The sequence below is a fragment of the Gavia stellata genome, chromosome 30 (assembly GCF_030936135.1).
Source record: "Gavia stellata isolate bGavSte3 chromosome 30, bGavSte3.hap2, whole genome shotgun sequence".
Lineage (NCBI taxonomy): Eukaryota > Metazoa > Chordata > Aves > Gaviiformes > Gaviidae > Gavia > Gavia stellata.
In genome coordinates this window covers 1,109,928-1,119,909 of record NC_082623.1, presented here as the reverse complement: position 1 = coordinate 1,119,909, position 9,982 = coordinate 1,109,928, and the positions used below count along the sequence as shown (strand labels likewise).

The window sequence follows — 9,982 nt, the reverse complement described above, 5'->3', positions numbered from 1 at the left end:
AGGCATCTCATGTGATTGCAGTTAGTTCCCTTATTTCTCTAATCTAATAGTTGCCACCTGCAAGTGAGCCAGGTCTGAGATGACGGTACTCTCTGGAAATGCAGTGGGCGCTCAGGGCCACTCCTCAGAAAGCCAAAATGACACTCAAACGTGGCACGTGAGCTGTCATGGTGGCCATCGTGCCAGCCGCAGCTCTGTCCCTGCGGTTCGGGCCACAACACCCTCATTCACGCGGTCCCCAAGGGAGCTCGGCCGAGGGCTGGCACGCAGGATCCTTGGATCCTGGTCAGGTTTGCTGGGCTGGGGCATCTCCGTGTCATTGCTTGGTGAAAGCCTTGCAGGGACGTTTCTCCCTTCTGTTTATGTCGGTGAATGTGTTATATTTGTACGATGTGCTACAAAAAGCCTCACGGCAAAGCAAGTGGTGCTGCCCACCTTGGATCCCTATTTCAGGATCTAGGAAAGCTCCAAGGTTTGAATCGGGACATTGAAATCGCTAACAATTTTTATTTAAAGATAGTTTCCGCAAGGGGAATGGCACAGAGGTCTTGAGCATGGGCCGGTCTCCCAGCTGAACCCCTCCAAAAATGGACAAGCTCAGCCGGCACGAACAGCCCAGCAGCCAGGTGAGGATTTAGTGAAATCCGAGGGAAGCTCCTGCTACTTACGGCTCTGGCATTGTGGCGTTGTGCTGTTTGCCTGGAAAAAAAAAAAAAAAGGAAAGAAGCTGAAACAAAGGAGCAAATCCCATATCCACCCGAACCCAGAAAGTGGCTGTAGCAGCGGGATGCTCCTGAGGTTCGGTGCTGCCCCGTGCTGTCGGCGGAGGGAAGCGACTCCGCAGCCTCGCCACCCCATTGTGAAACACCAAGACAACCGCCCAGCTCCGAGGAGACCTTATTTCATGCAAGCTCCAACCTGCCTCCAGCCGGCCCTGCAGGGCTCGGTCTCCTGCTCCTTGGGGGTTTTCCCAAGCACCGAGCTGCTCCCCCGCCAGCTGCATCGCCCACCCCAGCTCGGGGCGAGGGGACGGAGGTGAGTGTGGCTGGAAAGCTCAGGAGAAACGGGGTGCCTCGGGGCGCCCCACACTGCGTGGGCTCGGGGAGTCCCGTCCCGCAGCTCCCCATGGGCAACCGCAAGGATGATGGAGTCAAAACCCATCTCGGGAGTGACGGAGCAAGGGACAAGAAGTCACAGCCAAGTGGCTGAGCAGATTCCTTTAGCAGCCGCATCCCTGGTAAAATACTCACGGGTCCATATTTTAAATTTGCTTGGTAAACCTATGCCCTGGCAGCTGCTTCAAAATGCACTGCCTCGCTAGCTTCCCCGGCACTGCCTCGAACACTTCCCTCCCTTGCCAAGAAGCCGGGGCACTGCGTAAGCCTGAGTAATGGAAAAATGTGTGGGAAAATGCCAATCAATTTATTTTTTTTCTGCTTCCAACCAGGAGTAACAAACTGAAGCCATATTTCAAAACGAAACAGCATTTTCCAGTGGTGGGTTTAGTCCTTTTCCTTAGAACTGAAATGGCAAAGCTGGGATTTTTTTTGCCTTGATCTCTTTGCATCCCCCTAAATTTGGAAACTGTTTTAAAGCCCAAAGATTCCTGCTGGGAGAAAGGAAAAAGGAACATTTCTGGTCTCAAACAGCTGCTCCCAGATGTGTGTGGAGCCCGTGCCAAGCAAATCTCAGTGTGCCTTCAGGAGCAGCTCGCCTCCCAGCTCCGTCCTCTTGTCCCTGTCCCTTCCCTGTGCCCCCCATTGCCTGGCCAGGAATGGAGATTGTGGGGGAAATGCCATGTAATCCCAGCAGGAATCATCTCCCCTGGAGCCTGCCAGATCCCTGGATTTACAAAGAAAAACCTCAAGAACAGGAATTTTTTTGTCTCACACGCCCCATCAGTCAGATGCAGCCAGAGCTGTCTTTTTGGAGGATTTTGGTGTTATGACAAATGTCCCAGAGGACACACAGGGAGGGCGGCTCCTCTTGCCTGACACCGGTGCACTGAGCAAGTTGGGTCCCAGCTGCTTCCCCTCCGGATTTATTCCGGGGGAGGCAGAAAAGCCTTTGGCTGTCTGGAGGTGACCAAGGGCTGGGCGAAGCCTCCCAGCGTCTCCCGCCTTCCCCGTTGGAGCAAAGCCCGGCGTCCCTAGAAGGTGGGACTCACACCACACCTCGGGCTGACGACCTCTACCAAGGTCAATCAATTTTTAGGGCCAGATATTTCTAAATTGGCTTTCCGGAGGACAGCCAGGCCTCAGCTGGACTGGTAAGATGTCCCCAGCAACGTCGTGCAGGGACTTTTGGGCTCCAGCCTGATCTAGAGCATCTGCAAGAGACTTTGCTCTCTGATGGGGACAAGAGGAGCTGGACAAGCTAATTCTGCACTGTTTGCTTGCCCCCAGCCGTGAAAAGCTTAAAAAGCTTATTAAACCATTAAATCATGGAAATCCTTAAAAGAAATAACCCCCAGTCAATCCTGACATCCTCCCCCATCCCAGGGGACCAGACACATACCATGAACATGGCCCCAGCCAAGGCGATGCCCCGCACACGCTGCTCGCAACCCCAAACCTCACCTTCCTGGTCACACAAGTGACCGTGAGCAGTCAGGCTAGGACACACAGGCAAACGCTCCCCAAAACTGTGCTGTTTGCCAGTTTTGGGAAAATCAAGCAAATCTCAGCTCCAAAGCCAGGCTGGGTATTTTAGTGGTATTTCTCCCCATTGCAGTCTCACCAATCCTCTCTCCAAGAGCAGAGAAAATTGAGCAACCTCAGATAGGGGGAGAAATTCAGACAAATTCTCGTGCCGGGGGCTCCTCTCTGCCACGCCGCCACGTGCAAGCACCGGTGGTCTCACGCTCAAGCCCATGTCACCACTAGCACACCTGGGGAGTCACGGGTGGGGGGACCCCCGGGGCAGTGCCTTACCTCGGGGCTGTGCAGGAGGGAGGTGATGCCTGGCCTCCGGAGAGCCGCACACTGCCGGGGGCCAGCAACGGAAGGGGAGTATTAAATCGCAGCCTGCCTGCAAGTGGTCAGTAAAAATAGCACAAATCCCCTCTTGTGTCCACACGTTTGCCGCGAGCCCCGGCGCCCCGTGACATGCTGCACACACCTGGGGCACCGTCTCGAACACGGGGTAACACACACACAGATCGCCCACGCGCATTAGTGCACCCGTGTTTTATTGCACCCGTGACCCCCATGCGATCTGGTGAATTCCTGCGCTGTTTGCATGTGAATCACCCCAGCTTGACCGGCACTCACTGCCCGATGCCTTACTCACACACGTGTTGCATGTGAGCACGCAGACGTACCGGGTCAGACTGACCAGGGTGCAATGGCAATGCCCTTGCAGACAGGGTGTATTCTTGACGGCACATCTGCCTTGCTCTTCTCTGATGTAAACCAGCATCAGAGATGCTGGAAAAGCCCTGAGTCTGCAAGGAGGCAGAATCCATGAGCCGAAACACCGCAGTGCTTTTTCTTTGCAGAAAATCTCCTGATTTTTTTTTCTTTCTTTTTTTTTCATTTCTTTCTTTTCTTTTTTACTTTCAGAAAGTCTCTGAAGGGGAGGTGGGGGGGTGTGAGCAGCCTGGAGAGCTGTTGTGGTGTTGACCCCCACGCGTGATGGTGCACACACGCTCTGCAACACTCAGCGCAGAGTGATGTCCCCATGGGAGCGTTGGGGGAGGGGCCTCCCTGGAGCTGCCAGAGCTGCCAGAGCAGGACGGCACAAACACCCCAGGCCAGGCCAGGGCACATTGCTGAGGGGTGATGGGGTAAAACAGCAAAGGTGGGTTTACAGCATCAGGCCAGATGATCGGCTGGGACCATGGATGGGACAGTCCCCTCTTTGGGGAGCAGGACTATTCAGACTCACCCAGGAAAGCACAGTGGGTTGGGATGCTCAAGCAACTTTCAGCCCTGATGTTTTTCCCATGAAATTCCTGAAAAGCAGCAAAGAAGATGCTGTCTTGCCTTCTTGCACCCCGCAAAGCCCCTTGCCCAGTGTCCCGGAGGAGGGAGGCTTCGCGCAGCAGAGGACGGCAGGGGCAGGCGACACCTGTTCCCTGGGATATTTTTAGGGGCAAGTTTAGGAGCAAACAATTCCCAGCGTGCAGCCCAGCAGGGACAATGCCCGGCATTTTAATCCTGAGGCTATTATGGTCGTGGAGGGACACACAGCTGCATGTGCGGGGTAGGTCCCATGGTGGGGAGCAAAGACAGCCCCCCGTCCTGCAGAGCAAGGGATGCATGGCTGCCTTCCCCGGCTCCTTCCCCCCTGCCTGGACACCAAGGGGGGAGCTGTGCCCTGGTGGGGGGCGATGCAGCAGCCCCCAAGCTGGTGCAAGGTCGGTGACGGTGACAGTGGCACTGGCAGCCCCATCCTTGTTTGACCTGCCCTAGTCAAGTCCCAGCAAGCACAGGAGAAACCCTCCTGCGCCCACCCTCCTGGGGGGCCCCTCCAAGGACGTTTCCCCTTCCCCGGCTCCAAGTGCCAGCGCAGCAGATCTGCTCCCGGGAGGAGGCTTTATACCAGTCCGTTAGAGCTTTATAAGGCAAAAGCCCCCGCAGGGCCATGCCTCCAGCATCTTTCCTCCCAGCTGCCTTGGGATTGTTTTCGGAGCACAGAGGAGCCAAAATTAGCCCGTGACAAAGGCGCTGCATTCCCCGCAGCCATGCCCCAGGGACCCGACCAGCTCCCGCTGCCCCAGGGACAGGGGCTGCTTCAGATGCCGTTTGCTCCAGTCTCAGGTTTCGTCCTCTGCTGGGACCTGGAGTGAGGAGGAGGAAAGGGCAGGGGAGGGATGGGGTAGTGGGACCCCTTGATCCGGGGCTTCAGCATCGGTTTCAAAGCCCTGGTGCTGCCATGGGGGGCCGGCAGCAGCAGGACTGGCAGGAGCCCAGGATCTCCCCATCCCTCCTCTCCAGCTGACATGATGAGGACATTTTGTGACTCCATCTCTGGCTCACAAACTGCAATGAGCTGCCTCAAGATGAGGGGTGGTTTTATCAGGTACCACCTGAGATTGTGGGCACCCCCCTGAGCTGCTGGCAGGTAGGAAGGGGACAGGCTGGAAATCTATAGGACAGACCAGTGCTGAGGCCAAATGCAAAGCAAAATAATACCCCCCATTCCTGGGAGCCACTGATTCAAGTGAAGGATTCCCCCATGGGCTGCCACCGAGGGGATGGATGCCAACAGAACATTCCCAGAGAGCTGTATGGGGAGACCAGACACAGCCAGGTCCAAGTCCCCAGAGAAAGCCTGCTTGTCCCTAAATGTCCCAGGGGTCCTACAGGTCACCTGTGTTCGGTCTCTTACAAGTGGACAACCTTGGATATGTTTAGATGGACGTGGGCAGCTTCTCTCTCTCTCTCGACATGCTGAGTCCCTGGAGGGTGTTGGTGCTTCCTCATCGTTGGGCATCAGCCCCACAAGCACGGCAGGGGCCACCGCGGCTGCCCTCCGGCTCTGGGAGAACTGCACTGGGGCCTCAACACTTCCTGGCTCCTTAAGATGTTGGGCCTCCAAACTCAAAGGTATCTGACCCCTGTGAGCAGTTTGGTTGCCCCACGTGAAGCCTATTTCCCCGAAGAAGCAGACTTGCAGTGGTGCTGGAGGGATCCCTTTCCCTCCTCAAGGCCCTGGAGCCATCCCACCCATCCTGTCCTTGCCCTCTTCCAAGCACCATCCTCGTTTTCTCAACCCCGATGGTATTCACAAAGACAACGGGTTGGGAAGCATCCAGGACAGACTTAGAAACAACAGCTGAGTCTCTGTTGTCCTTCGGGACCTCACCCTCCAAACAAGTCCATCCCACCCCTTAGCTGCCACACTCAGAGCCAGCCCCAAATTCCAGGGCAGATGGCAGGAGCCCACCAGCTGCCTCAGGTTTCTCACCGGGCTGGGACGGAGGATGCCCCACAGACTCACCACGGGGTGGGAGAAGGTCTTCCCTCTGTGGAACAGCTCAGAGACATGGGGACATTGAGGTCACCTCCTACAAGCAAGGTGATTGCAAGGTTGCAGGACTGCAGTGTCGCGTTGCAATGAAGTCGTGAGGGTCCGTGTGACTTGTCCTGATGAAACCGTCCCCGCCTGGGTGTTTCTCCTGCATCCCGCAGCTCCCACCCCTCATGAGCTGCCAGAAGGGATCCAGCTGGTCCCAACTGCTCCATCCATTTGTGACAGCAGAGGGTGACAGCCTCCCGGGGATGCTCCCCAACAATCAATGCTTTTTGTAGCCCTGCAAAGGATTTCCTCAGCCTGCTGCATCTGTGGGTCTTACCAAACCTGGGTGATGCCCCAAGGCATCGAAGCCAAGCCGGCAGTGGGGTCAGCTGTGGAGATGGGAAGTGGACCAGATTTTGGATGGTCATCACAGCCCGACCTGGGAAGCAGCGAGGCTCCAGGCCAGACCCCAAACATGCCCCATGAGGCTGAGAGACCTCTCCCAGCTCAGGTCTCTGCCCTGCTGACCGTCACCCCATTGCATCAGCCTCACCAGGACACCCACCTCTCCCACTGCCCGGCGGGGCAGAGGCTCCTCATCCATTTGGGATCTGCTGCTCCATGTCCTGGGCTCCCAGGGCAAGCACCGCTGCTCCTGCAGCTGGAGAGCCCTGTCTTCTCCAGCCATGGCCTCCTGCTCCGGGAACCCCTGTCTGGCTGGACACCATCTTGCACGTGGTGCAGCTGGGGACGGTGCCTGTGTTCAGCCTCTTCATCCATGGGCATGAGACTCGCTCTTGCCACTTTGCACGGCTGCAGGCAGTAAATCCCTGTGGAAGCGGCTGTGGGGCTGGATCCAAAACTAGGACAATTTTCACAAAATGGGAGAAATACCTTCCACTTCTAGAAATATTGTGGGACAAGTTGTTTTTCTCAGCTGGAATGCTTTGGGGAGACTTGAAATGTTTGCAGAAGGTGCCAAAGCTGAGGAGGGGATCTCTCAAAGCTAACAGGTTCTTTACGACCAGCACATGCTCCCTGCCTCGTGCCATTGGCACGTAGAAAAGTCTTTATTAAATAAAGAGGAATTATCTACTTTGGGATAGTGGAAAGACATTATTAAAATGGAGCTGAGCCACCCACTGAAGACTTGAAGCTTTCTGTGGTTTTGCCAAGTGACACATGAAACCTTCCCAATGTTGATCTTGTCAACTGTTATAAAAAAGAGGAGGATATTAGCTGTTCTGTCTGTGTTAATGGGCTGACACGGTTCAACAGCGATGTCAGTTTAAATATCCTAAAAACCAGCCTGGTTTTCAGCCTGCAGCAAAATATTTCATAGGGAAAAAAAAAAAGACTATTCCAAAAAATCCAAAATTTCAGGCCCAGGCAGGGACCCTGACACACTTTTTAGACATTTTCAGGGTATTTCCAGGCCCTGCCATCTGTCGCTGAGACACTCAACGTGTCTCAGCATCCCCTTTTGCTGCAAGGCTGGGCTGAGCCACTCCATCACCAGGGCAGCCTGGTGACTCCTGCTCGGGGACAGTGGGTGACAGACGGGCGCTGGCGTGTATTCAGCTCCGTTGCTGCCCTCTGCAGCTCCAGCAACGCCTGGCCACTATTTGTGTTTCTTCGTGCGGTGCCAGATGGGCTGGTGAGCCCCTTCCCTCCCACGGGCTCCCGCAGCCCCAGCTCCACTGTTGGGTGATGCTCATAACCACATTCATCCCCCACCGTCTCCTCCACCTCCCTGGGACACCCTCTCTGAGACACAACATCAGGACATTGGGCATGGGGAATTAACAATCCATGCCTGGACCCCCCCTCAGCATCCCAAACTCTGTGGTACGGACGGCAGCATTTCTTCCTGCGCTCAAACTCAAAAGGACTTTATTGGAGATGGCCAAACCCACAGCAGCGGTGGTGTGGATGTCCCGGCTGTTTGCTCCCCCAGAGCAGGGCGTGCAGACGTGGCAGGGCACGGGGCAGCTCTCCAGCCTGGCACTGCATGGGGCGGGTTTGGGATTCCAAAACGAAATCCAGTGATTTAGGAATTATAATCAAGGATGGTCAACAATGAAATAACTTTAGGAGCATCTGAAGGAAGCCAGACACTTGACCCAAAGCTAAAAAAAAAATACTTCTTGCTACAACTGTGACTTTTCTTTTCTTTTCATTTTTATCTGAGGAAAAACCACCCACAAACTACACCGATGTTCGCAGGAGCAGCAAGGCACTGCCAGCCTCTCCGCAGGGCACGCGGTGGTGGAGGAGGTACACATGGTCTCACCTTCCAAAAAGCATTCGCACCATCATGCTACAAACCCCCGTCTCAACAGCGTGACCCCCACTGTCTTTGCTGGCTGTCGGGAGGGGTCCAGCCAGCCCCAAAGTGACCCCAAAGCCAGGGCTGGGTGCTGGGATTTCATCAGATGGAAAAAGGACCCTGAAGCTCCCTCTGCCACCTCCCCTGCACCCGACCTCACCCTTGCGGTGCTGCACGAAGGGTACCAGCCCCAGCACCCATGGGTGCTGGCAGAGCCCCTGGCCCCAGGGGTGGAGGCACAGGGCAGCACCCAGCTTCTGCAGAGGAGCCCCAGAGCTGGGGCACGCGGGGAGGGTCAATGGAGCGGGGGCACCTCGGGGCTGGGAGCAGCAGAGCCGGATTTTCAGGCTCCTGCCTTTGAACTCTCGCAGCTCCAGGGCCCCTCGCTCCATTTTGGGGCTCAGCACTCAGCCCCAGCTCTGCTTGGTGTCCCGGGCACAGGGGTCCCCAGAAGCCAGCCCCTCCTCGCAGCAGGAGCCAGCGTGTTGGGTGGGGGCTCTGAGGCCACATGCTTACCAACCCCCTGCCATGCCTCAGTTTCCCCACCTCCAGGGGCATTAGAAATGCTCCCTTTGTGTCCTCTCCTGGCTTTTTGGGCTGTCTGGAAGCACCCTCCGAGCTCCCTTGCATCCCTAACTCTGTGCAAATAGTCAACTAAAAATACTTTCACAGTGCTTGGCCTCCTGCAATGATCCCAGGGCCCTTCTCCCCCCATGCTTGCTTTCCCCTGCAAACCTGGTTGCTCTCTGAGCCCCTGCCCGCAGATTTTCCATGAGGTAAAATCACCCCATTTACCCAACTTCACCCATCAACGCTGAGCCCCATCCGGGCCAGCAACATGCTGGCACCACATTACTGGTGATGGGGGATGCACCAGCTGCCAGCCCTGTCCCTGCTCCACTGTCTGGCCAAGTCTCTCGGCTGTTTATTTGCTTTTCAGTCTCTGGGTGACCTTCTCCTCTGCATGAAAAACTCAGCCCTCGCAGGTGGCAAGTGAAGCCATCCTGCCTCCCACCCGCACGCCACTGGCTCAGCTCTCACCCCCCGGCCCCTTCTCCCAGGGTCAGGCTGTGAATCCACCTGCCGAGGGTGGATCTGGCAAATTTGGGTGTCTGCACAGGAGAAACTCCCAAACCTGGGGGGATACGTGGTACAGGCAGGGGCTCTGGCTGCGTGTTGGTCTGCAGAGTGACAAGGAGCTCAGGATGGGGATGGAAAACCTTGGCTTTCCCCATGCCTGGACCTGAAATGCCAACACAGCAATTTGTCCTGCTCTTTCTGTCCCTCTCCCTATATTAGCTGCCTAAATTTCTCCCCAGCTTGTGGGTACCGTGGCGTCTCTGCTGCCTCATCCTTTGGTGCATGGTGGATGTGTGCACGGCCAGGGCTGGCGCTTACACACATCCGTCTTGACCATTTTCTTCCCCAGTTCCTTGCTGGCACTTGGAAAACAGAAAATGTCTATTCACAGTGAGTGAGAAAGCAGAAAATCTGAAAATGAGGAGTCAGACAGTCCAAAACTGGCCTGAAATTCAGAAGACTTTGGAAAATCCCTCTTACTGGGTGCTCCCCACCCCTGGGTGCTGCCACAGCACAGGCTCAGGATGATTGCAGGACTTTGAATGAGCCTCACTGAATCCCCTGACTCTGGGAGCTGGGGATTTACGAGAAACCCCAGGACAGAGATCC

At 55.9% G+C, this 9,982-nt stretch overlaps 1 long non-coding RNA gene across 1 annotated transcript; it reads right to left on the bottom strand.

Moving 5' to 3' along the window:
• Positions 1 to 493: 493 nt before the first annotated feature.
• On the bottom strand, positions 494 to 2,980 carry LOC132319720 (uncharacterized). Its single transcript, XR_009484538.1, has 2 exons — positions 2,934 to 2,980; positions 494 to 699 (listed from the first exon to the last, which is right to left on the bottom strand). It is a non-coding gene; the product is annotated as an uncharacterized LOC132319720 (long non-coding RNA).
• Between the last annotated feature and the right edge of the window lie 7,002 nt (positions 2,981 to 9,982).